General features: G+C 34.2%; 1 protein-coding gene across 1 annotated transcript in view; it reads right to left on the reverse strand.

Moving 5' to 3' along the window:
* The window catches only part of LOC128998192 (fatty acyl-CoA reductase wat-like), a 42,523-nt gene extending 32,287 nt beyond the window's left edge, over positions 1-10,236 (reverse strand). Inside the window, exon 1 of the mRNA XM_054424210.1 lies at positions 10,136-10,236. The gene's annotated coding sequence lies outside the window, so the exon portion shown is untranslated. The remainder of the gene's footprint in view (positions 1-10,135) is intronic.
* Between the last annotated feature and the right edge of the window lie 620 nt (positions 10,237-10,856).

The following is a 10,856-nucleotide window of genomic DNA, read 5'->3' on the forward strand; positions in this document are numbered from 1 at the left end:
AACGAGTTTCCATTTACTGGTATATAAACGCATTGAATGTTCTCAAGCGTTATATTCTCGTAATATTTCATAAAAGCAAGATAGAAAAATACTCCCGCCGCAGCAAACCTGCAGACTAAACGAATTCCACTTTACCTGGTTGGATTTCTACTAAAATATTCTCTTCAAATTATCAGATTTATTTCCTAATTAAATCATATTAATTTTAGTGAGTACTTTAGAGGTTTGCTGCTACAGGGGAGGAATTAAGGTGTTTTTTTTTATTTTTATTGAAATGTATTAAATAAACAAAGTTGCCAAATTTGATTAAAATATAACTATAAACAAGCAAACTACAACAGTTTATTAATTCTCCCTATAAATTCTCCCTTATTTTTTATAAGAATAACATGGAATTTTTAATTTAAATTTTTTTTATTATCTCCGTAACCGTTAGGCATAAAACAACGCTTCAATATACAACATTCTTTCTTTTTTTAAGCTCTACGAAATATTTTGGAAATAAATTATGTAATTTTGTGTTTTTAGAGTTAAAAATTGAAAGAATACATTTTTACCCCATTAAACCCCCGTTCCCATGTCCGATTATGCTGGTTCGCGAACTCGTTCAAGTAAACGTAGGTTTACACGTTTGTACCAATTTTCATCAAAATCGGATCATCGCGCTAACGAACACATATATAAATTATTTGAACGGAAGGTGTTTTTGGGCTCTGGGGACCTCAAAACGAAAAATGAAATCTGTTTCGGGTCCAGGGACCTCCCGGAAATAAATCCGGGGGGATGGTTGTCTTACCATGAGACCTACGGTAATAGCTTATTCCCTATATGGGAAATTCGCTAAAAGGGTAATAATTCCTTTGTAAAATGCAGAAATAAATGTGGTAAACCCTTTAAAAGTGAATAGCGTTTTGGTTCTTTGTACCTTTCTTAGAAGATATTTCAATAAAACATTCATAATTTTAGTTCATAATTGTGCTAGATCTCACTGAAAGTTTAATCTATCTTTGTAATATATAATTAACTAATTGTCAATCACTCGTGTAAACCAAAGTATAAGAAGTAAAATAGTAGGAATACAACTGGTCCTAGCTTAGGAAATTGTACAGTCTTTGGTCATAAAACCTTGTCAATAAGAAGGGGGGGGGTAAAATAAACTTTATAAGTTACATTTATAAGATAATAATGCATAAAACATTGTATGGGTGTACATCTCACTGTGAATATTTTTGTAAAATAAACCCTTCGTTTATATTTAAACATGATTTCTTGTTACGCCAAAATCTTCCGGCCACCAACCTGCAGAGCGACGGCTTCGGTCCAGAAAGAGCTTTTTATCACGGACACGAGTCCTGGATGGATCACTCTCAAACAATCGGGTGGCAAAGGTGGGAGGCCACGTTGACTAACCCTCCCATACCAGCCAGGGAGGAACTGGCTCCTGGTGGCCTGCATTACACGGTGTGGAAGACCCTAAATCGAATCAGGGTCGAGGTACCAAAATGCAAGGTACAAACATTTAGAAATGGGGTCTCTTACCAGACGAAGAAAACATCTTGTGTGCGTGTGGTGCTGTTCAGGATCCTGGCCATCTGCTGATCTGTTCACGGCTAGACCAGTCTTGCACATTAGATTATAGTTTACAAGCGAATGACAAAGCCATGGTAGCTAATTTTTGGAAAAGCGAAGTCTGATTTCCGGACACGATCCGGTCTGATTTCCGGGTGTAAGTAAGTTACGCCAAAATTCAATTCATGAGAATTGACAATACCCAAATTTAAATTATGATGAGTTAAGTCACGTGCTATCAAGGAAGCACGACCCTGAATTATACTGTAATGGTACGGCACTGATGATGCTAGGCTGGCTAATGCCTCATCTGTGATATGCAAGATTTCGAATGATCATCCTTTACTACTAACGATGGTTTTCCTTGTGATCTCTCATATACAAATCATACCTTAAGACATCAGTTTTCGAAATTGAAATATCTAGTTCAAATTTTTGTTCAGTTTGCTATCGATAAGGGTTTTTGATCATTACAAACGGCTATTTTCATGAGTAGTATTCAAGGAAATTAATTACACTTAGGTTTTTAATTGTTTCTATTTACCGAGGATAAATATGAACGTAGACAGGGTTTGGCCCCTGTTCTTAGAATCATATCCAGTCATAGCCAGTCGCCCGAATTCAAAACCGTGAAATACTACAGCTTATACCTTATACAGCTTTACCTTATAATAAACGTTTATCATTTTACTTGATACAAATCATATAATTTAGATTCTATCTATAGGCTAGAGTAATAAGAAGACTTTCGACCATATGTTTGACAAAAAACAAGAATTAATCTGTTTGAGGATAACATTTTGAAATGTTTGCCAATGTTTTACACACGGATTTTGAAGGGTTCAGATCGTACAAGTGACTCATGCTTGGGGAGGATTAACAGTTTTGTAAGCTTGACCTTGAGTTTGAGACTAGGAGGTGTTCTAAATCTGGTGAAGGCGAAGGACACGACTCAAACAATTTTGTTTTCTGCTTCCAACTTGTCACAAGTGTGTATAAACTACTTGTACACTTTAGGCTAATGAAGGTGTAAATAATAATGTGCTAAAGACGATTGCGAAATTCATCTGTAATCGTGTGAAATGATTCTAGATTGCAATATCAACAAAGAGAAATTAAGTTGAAAGAATCGAAATAGGTGTTTCAGAATGTTTATTTAACTCTGGGTGGTTTTAGTATTCAGTATATTTTGTAGCGGATACCCGAACTAAAAAAATGAATATTCTGTTTATCTTTGCTATGAGTGTGAATTGAAATAGTATAAAGTCAACAACACTATAATTAGGTTGGATATAAACAAATATTTATATAATAATAATACATATAAAACAGCTTATTTTCCTTTGCGATTGCAGTAAGTGCCTAATAATTTGGTGTATTTGTATTATTTGTATACAGTGTTTTTGCGATTACTGTAAATAAACTGTATTAGAAATGCATAGCTCGCTAGCTATGCTGCTGTATTCGTCGCTAGTAAAAACCCTGTGACCAGCAAAACATCATGGTTTGTGGTTAGATATTATGAATCCGTAAATTGATTTAAAACCTAAAGTAGACGTTGAATAATTTATACCAAGAACCAACCATATTGTTAACAATCTACTGCAATTCATATCTACGTACTTTGTAACCAACTTATTCGGATTCAATGTTAAAACCAATACTTTTAAACCACACGTTAGCCTTGAATAAATTTTGGCGTTTATTATTTTGTCTCAAAGAGAGTCAACTTACTTTGCCTCGGATAATTTTTACTAGCACGAACACAGTTAGTAATTATAGTGTAGAGAGTTCTCCGCTGCAGAGAAAGTTCACCCACTGAGAGACTTCTCCTGGTTGTATATTTATACTTAGGTTTACCTACAGATTAAACTAGATTCCCTAACACACAGGACTAGATATATTCGGTGACTGACAAGATTTAAACCCGGTCCACTTGAAACTGACGCCCGGCGAATGGCCACTGGTCAATATAGGTAGAAGTGCCGTGGCACCAAACACTAGTGACCGCTGCTTTCTACAGTTGCATCATTTCTGGGCTATCAATTGAATACACAAGCAGTATTACACCGAATATATCTACTGCTTGATTATATTCGCACTTTTTCATTGTAACGACTTCAACGTGTTTTAGGCTCTATTTCCTAGAATGAGAGTAATAAGTATAGAAATGTTCGTGTATGGTTCTTTTCATTTTCGTAACAATATTTACGCTTAACAGGGTGTAAAAATCAAATATTCCACCCTTGCGATGTAATGAATGTTGCATGTAGTATTCTGTATGGTGTGTGTGTGGCTTGTATTATTTGGCATGATTTGTGCGGTATGTTGAAGGCTGTGTGTATGATAATTATAATTGCAGTATATTGTATGCTGTATGTGGCATACCTTGTGTAGTATCTTGTATGCTGAATGTAACACATAACGGATATTATGGTATATTATTTATGTGGTATGCAATGTTTAGTATATTGTGTGCTGAATCCTGTACCGCTAAAGAGAAGCTAGGTCTTCCCAATGGCAGTATGCAATGTGCAGGACAGTATTGTAGTATGCGACGGATGTACTTTAGTGGAATCCCTAGCATGTACGTGAGAGGGCACCTAGATTCTCTCATCGGGAAGTCCAAGTCCAGCTTGCACAAGTTCAATCCAAAATCAGCGAGAGAAAATTGTATTCCGTGCGCGTTTCTGCAATTGATTAGTTCAAATAATTCAAACAGGGAATCGTTATAGTGAGAAATGCACAAATCACATTTCGACATGATTTACATATTTTGTTAAATCCTAAGATGCGCATTAAAAATATGTCTCCGGAACTAATCTTTTTTGTTGATATGTTGTACCGTAAGTAAAGGAGTGAGAAATAGTTTTCCACTATTTTACTCAAATGAAAAAAAAACACAACGTGGTTCATGGTTAAATGTGACCTCCTTATTTTGTATTTGATTTGCGTTGTGATATCACAATATATAAGATATAATATGACTTACTCAGTGGTATGAATTAACAATGCCAATGTATTTCTTAAAACTTCTATGACCAGAAATCTTTAAGGTCAAGGTAAAAGAGGTCAAAAAGTTTAAATAAATAATATTGAGTCCCCAATAAAGAGTAACAATGAAAAAAAACCGTTCAAATATAAATTTTAAGAGCAACTACAGTACTTTTTACTTATTGAAAAAAAAATGTATCATCAAATCAATAACGGTAAGTGTTGACAGCAATAACCGAAGACAGTTAAACGTTACATTTTTTTATTTTATACCTTCCTTAAACTAATTCTAAATTGGATTCAACTGTGTTAACATACAAGTAAAACATTCACATTCCAATTTCAAAACAGATTGAACAAATTCTCATTACACTGTTATGTCTTACTGTTATACAACATTTTGAAATTGCTTCAAAGAAAGTGAGCGTGTGTACAACACTGTTTTTCACCTATCCTCGCATGCTACCGGTTATATAGGATATTTCAGAGCTTCGTAGAGTCCAAATTGAGGAAACTTTGTCACATAGCGCCCGGAAGGACGTTTGTAATCAATCTAAACCCGATGAATTTAAATGAAGGACATGAAATGATTAATCTCGTAACTTGTGGTAAGGAGCCAATAAGGTCGTGTAGGTTTGTGGTAAACATCATCGGTTCTACAAGTTTAAGGTCACGTCATCCAATACTATTAAAACGTAGTTTAACCTTCATATGTATCGGGTTAATAAAAGAATATGCGTTTCATTATGAAAAAGTTATACTTAAAAAACCAATATATTTATTTTTGATGAGCAGTACAGCAATTCTTAGAAGGGAAATGACACATGGTCATGTCGAGGATATCTTCATGGCTGCCTCAATTAATTCATCGGGTGACTCTGGAATAAAGTGAGACCATCTGTGTGGCTTTGTTATTGTCTAAGATCAGCTGTTTAGTCAAAACTATTTTTAAATGCCCGATGAGCAACGATCAAGGACAGCTGGGCAGTTTCGAATCATCAATGAGCTACTGGAGTATCCCAGAACGAATCGGCGACCCTTTGGTGGTCAGTCAGTGTTTGGTGGTCGGTCGAACCCCTATTTGGCCCTAACTTTCCGTGTCCCTAACTTTCCTTGTCCCCATCTTTCCTAAACTCATTATAACCACCCAAAATATTAACTCAGGTCTATATTATTAATCACAATAACCAACTTAGCTGTTTAAGCGAATGGAAAACCCGTTAAACCAACAGATTCAGTGGCACCATAGTGAAATGTTTGATTTTTCTCTAGACAGTTTTGTTAATAACATTACCATCAATATTAAATTTTATGGAACTGCTGTCTTGACCTGTTGGGTAAATAAAAGTTCAGCCCTAGTGCAAATTTGGGTTCAAAGACATTTCGATTGAGTGGTGTTCACTACGTCCTTGTTGTTGTTGCTATGGCGCGACCTTGCTGAGGCAGCAAGTCTGCTGAACTACCTCAGCAATATAGTAGATCTCGTGATCAACCTACACTGGGGACAACAATCAGTGGAACATTGGCCACCTGATAGTGGCTTTGTGCACCATTCTGTTGTCTTGCCAAAGAGTTTGGTCCCGGACATTTCAGTTCTGATTCGTTAGGTTGGTTGCATCATGGGTCGACCACAAGCAACCGAACTGTCGATAGTTTCTACATCGTTCACTGTATACAATCATTGCCTTGCACTGAAGTAGACATCCCATCAATAAACTGTAGTCATTCTGTAGGTAATCTTGTATTCAAATTTAACGAAACTTGATGAGCCTCACATAACATTTGCTAAGCTCAAAGTTCGATTTCCTCCCTTATTTTTTTTTACAGTGATAAATATTGTCTCTTAAAATATGCTGTGTTTTACAATAATCCGTCATTTCAATTGGGCTTGGTTGAAAAGTATGCGTACCTACCTGTAATTATTGGCATCAGATAATAACTTCTAAAGGAAATCTTGAAGGTTTCAAACCTGATTTGATTGACCTGGTTGATATTTAACCTGATTTAATTGTGGTGGTTGAGATTTTTCTGGCCAAAATTCAGTTTTTATTGCATTGTGTAAAATAGAAAAGGCCCTTCTTGTCCTGAAAATATTCGGGAATTATTATTGTACTTTTTCGCATCAGCTCGCCACGTGTCACTTTTTTTTTAATAAAATTTGATTGATCATTTTTTATATTTTATTTAGAGTTGTATATACTACTAAGAACAAAATAATATCTTGAGTCGATATGAAACTATTCTTACTCATGACATTGTAGTTTATATATACAAACATTGCCATCCAATGACCTCTATTCTAGTTAGTGTAAATATCTACCTATACATACGGAAAAGTCTGAGTCTGAATGTACCTAGATCAGTAAACAAATGACAATGACTTCCTAGGAGCTGTAATATTGCTGTAATCTCCGGGTGCAGTTTATCCAGACAGAGATTTACTGTCATGACTAGACGTTAGCTCGTTTGTTTTATGACCATCAAGGTCATTTCACCTCGTTAACGATGGACTCCAGGACGCTGTTTACTTGTACTTTATGTTTTAATCCAAACATACCCTCTATAATATATCATTGTTGACGTTACCTCCTTAATATTGATACTCTTACTTAACTTTCAGTGTTTGCTTTCAATACATGCAGATCGCACTGTTGCTATACAATTTCTCTAGTATACATATAATATTTAAAAGTAATACACGTATTTTCCCTTTATTAAGTAAATAAGTATATATACGGTATTTATAAACATTTAAAAAACTTATTCACAAGTAACATTACCTCCTATTTTGCTTATTTTTTTTTAATATGAGCAAAGCCATGAATTACTTTATATGATCTATATTCGAATGCCACCAGCGTTACTAAGTAAATTTGGACCATCATTCTGATTTTTACTAGACCTATCTTAAAGTCCTTCTGTTATTAATTAGACTATTCCCTGATAGAGAAATGCACATTATTGTTTTCTTCACTAAGACATAGGCCTGAGACAACTGTACTGATATATAAAATCAATTATCTTAATATTTATTTATGATAAGGTTTAAATAAATAGACTGATTTATTTTAATGCAACCATCTCACTGATGCTTACCAATAAATGAATAAAATATTACTATATTCAAGCAGTATTTATTCATCTAAATTTGTGTGTCCAAAATGTATGCATATCTTTAAATATACAATAGAAAATAAGGAATAACAATTAAGCTCTTCAAATATTTAGGAACTGTTGTTTTACCAATGGAACCGCTTTAATTTCGCTACGGGGATGTCCAGGCGCTCGCAATTCAACTTGCATTAAAATCAAGGCGACTTTTATAGCCTGCAATTACACTAAAATGGTTCTTTTTCAGTCGAGTTTGCGTCATTGTGTCAGTCTAATAAAAGTCTTTAAATTGGCGTGTAGCTCGACTTACACTTCGGGTTTTTAGGTAAACGTGTTTGTGTTTGATGTCTTTCGAGACGTCCTTTTATGTCTTTCTTCTATGACGATCCTCATACCGAACTTATGGGTAGCTTATTGATTCCACGGGAGTTGAGGTTTCTCACAGCAGGAAATACGTAATCATTCAGTTGCATTGTACGGAAATCCAAGAAACAGGCGGAGGAATCTAAACTTTATGGACACCTCATATACAGGGTGATTGGTACTCAGTGCAAAAAAAGTGTGTGTGTGTAAGTACAAAGTAAATGAAGTGTGATGATGCATATAAGAGGTTCCAAGTCTAAAAATTGGCTTCCCAAACAATTATTTTACGTTTTTAAAAAATAACCATGTTTTTGAGCTTAGTACAGCAATTTCTCAATTACCTGTAAAAGGATTTATGTAGATAATGTAATTTCGAGTTCTACATTAAATTATGAATAAGAATAATAGAAAACTATGGAGGATCAAAATAGATTCAAAGATAAAAACTAAGGCGCTTGATACAAATTAAAAAAAACATTGGTCGATAGCATTTTTCTACACCCTGTGTACAAGAAGGTGGCCAAATATGTTAAAAACTGCGCCATTTTATAAGCTTTCCAACCATATGCTGCACTATTGAGCTTTAGGTCTGCTTATGTACGCTTTAGTGGTTTGAAGACTACAAAACATGGTGTCTTTAACATTTAAAACATAGAAAGTTGTAATGTATGTAACTTGTATTTTTGTTTCAGTTTGAACAGTAAAAACAGTAAAAAGGTTCCCTGTTTTCTAGTACTCAAACCACTAAAACAAACAAAAGCATATCTAAACCTCAACAGTGTAGCATATGGTTGGAAAGCTTATAAAATGGCGCAGTTTTTAACATATTTGACCCACTTCTTGTATACAGGGTGTAGAAAAATTCAATAGACCAATGTTTTTTAAATATTTATCAAACACCTTAATCTTTTTCCTTGAATCTATTTACAATGGAGTTTTTGGTACTGATCCTCTATAGTTTTCTATTATTCTCATTCAAAATTTAATTTAGAATACGAAAATGACATTATCTACTCAAATCCATTTACAGGTAATTAAAATATCTGTATTAAGTTTTAAAACATGGTGATTTTTGGAAAACTTAAAATAATTCTTTGGGAAGCTAATTTTTTAACTTATATTTTTATTTTTTGGGACTTGGAACCTCTTATATGCATCATCACACTTGACACTTGGTTAGTACTTTGTACTTACACAAAATATTGTTTGCCACACTGAGTACCAATCACCCTGTATAGTAGTAATAGATTTGCACGCACAATAACAATGCTATATCTCCCGAAAATATTCTTCGGCTTTTAGGAGCGAAACACGTAAAACATCTACTTGCCAACGTTCGAAAACTAAATAAAGGTAAAGGGGCTTATTTGTGGATTTTTTTCTAGAAATCTGTTTTACTTGGTTGAAAAACTTTTAAAGTTAATAATTTATAATAAAACCTTTCAAAGATTTTTTGCAGCCAATTAGGGCATACTGAATATTTTAAGAATCTAATATTTATTTTAAAATCAGTTAAATCACTGCATAATTGAAGTAAATAGAATTTCCATTTTCAGTCTTTTTTAATTATATTTGTTCCATATTTTTGGAGGTTTAAAATAAAATATTCGTTCAAATATTTTGTAACATTACAACTGTTTCTGGTATGTTAAACTTGATTTGCAGTTGTTTACGTTACCAAACAAGAGATTTGACAACAAAAAATGTTTAAGGCTATATATTATTGAATATCCATCTTACATGGTAGCAATTTTACACTAACCTAAAATTGTTTTTTATTTGTAAATCTAACAAGTTCTATCATATTAAGAAAGTTCTCCACTGGAAAGTCTACTAACTGTAGTTAAAGATTGTATGACGAGTAATGTGTTTAAAGTACGTGTTTAAATGTTAGTTACAATGAACGCTAGTTTATTCGGAGCGTGAACAAAAATTGCAAGACAACATCCATAAAATCTTTTAAGGGCTGCCCTTCTATTTTATCAAATAAATAAAAAACGCAGTTCATAATAAATTGTGTCTTTAAAATTATAATTATTGTAAAACGTTTTATGTGACGAACAAATAAATTTCAAGCATATATTAAGTATTTACATACCTTTGGTTGACGAGCGTATTCCAGGTGTCCCTAAGATGCTGTATGGTGTATGGTGTTGTTATGCTGTTCCGCACACAGACTATAGACTGCCTGAAGTGACTGCCGTGTCCGAACCTAACTTCATTCCCCCTCCATGGGTCAGCAGACCGGAGAAACCCTTCTTATCACTACATCTCGCCAATCACACCTTATCACATACTCGAGCTGAGGATGTCATGATGATGTGGAGGATTTGAGAAAAAAAACCAACTCCCAAAACGTTGTCACCTTACGTAACAAATGCAGAGGGGTGGCAAGCTGTGCATTATTAAGGGCTACATTTTAATACAGATACATTGTTTAACGCGTGTGACGATCTGCGTTACGTTACATCTCCAACACGGATGTATTAAGTAATGAAGCCCGAGGGGGTGATATGTTAGGACGTTACGTTACTGTCCATCAGTAGCCATAACTGCGGGGGTTACCCGTTACGGTGCACCAAGACATTCTCCAAGAATGTGTTGTGTGAAAGACTAATTTAAATTACGTTACATAGTTTAAATAAAATTTTGACTTCTAAAATGAAGGAATCTAATAGTGTTTTACAGTCGGTGTAACGATACCCAAAATACAGACTTAACCGGAAAGTTTAGAAAATTTGCGTTTGCATAGACATTTCTTCAATAGCAACGAATGTCAATTAAAACTATTTGAAGATGTTAAATCTATGTTCTAAATG

This window comes from Macrosteles quadrilineatus, unplaced genomic scaffold (genome assembly GCF_028750875.1).
Source record: "Macrosteles quadrilineatus isolate MER2022 unplaced genomic scaffold, UCM_ALF_1.0 Scaffold_7__1_contigs__length_78375512, whole genome shotgun sequence".
In the NCBI taxonomy this organism is placed as follows: domain Eukaryota; kingdom Metazoa; phylum Arthropoda; class Insecta; order Hemiptera; family Cicadellidae; genus Macrosteles; species Macrosteles quadrilineatus.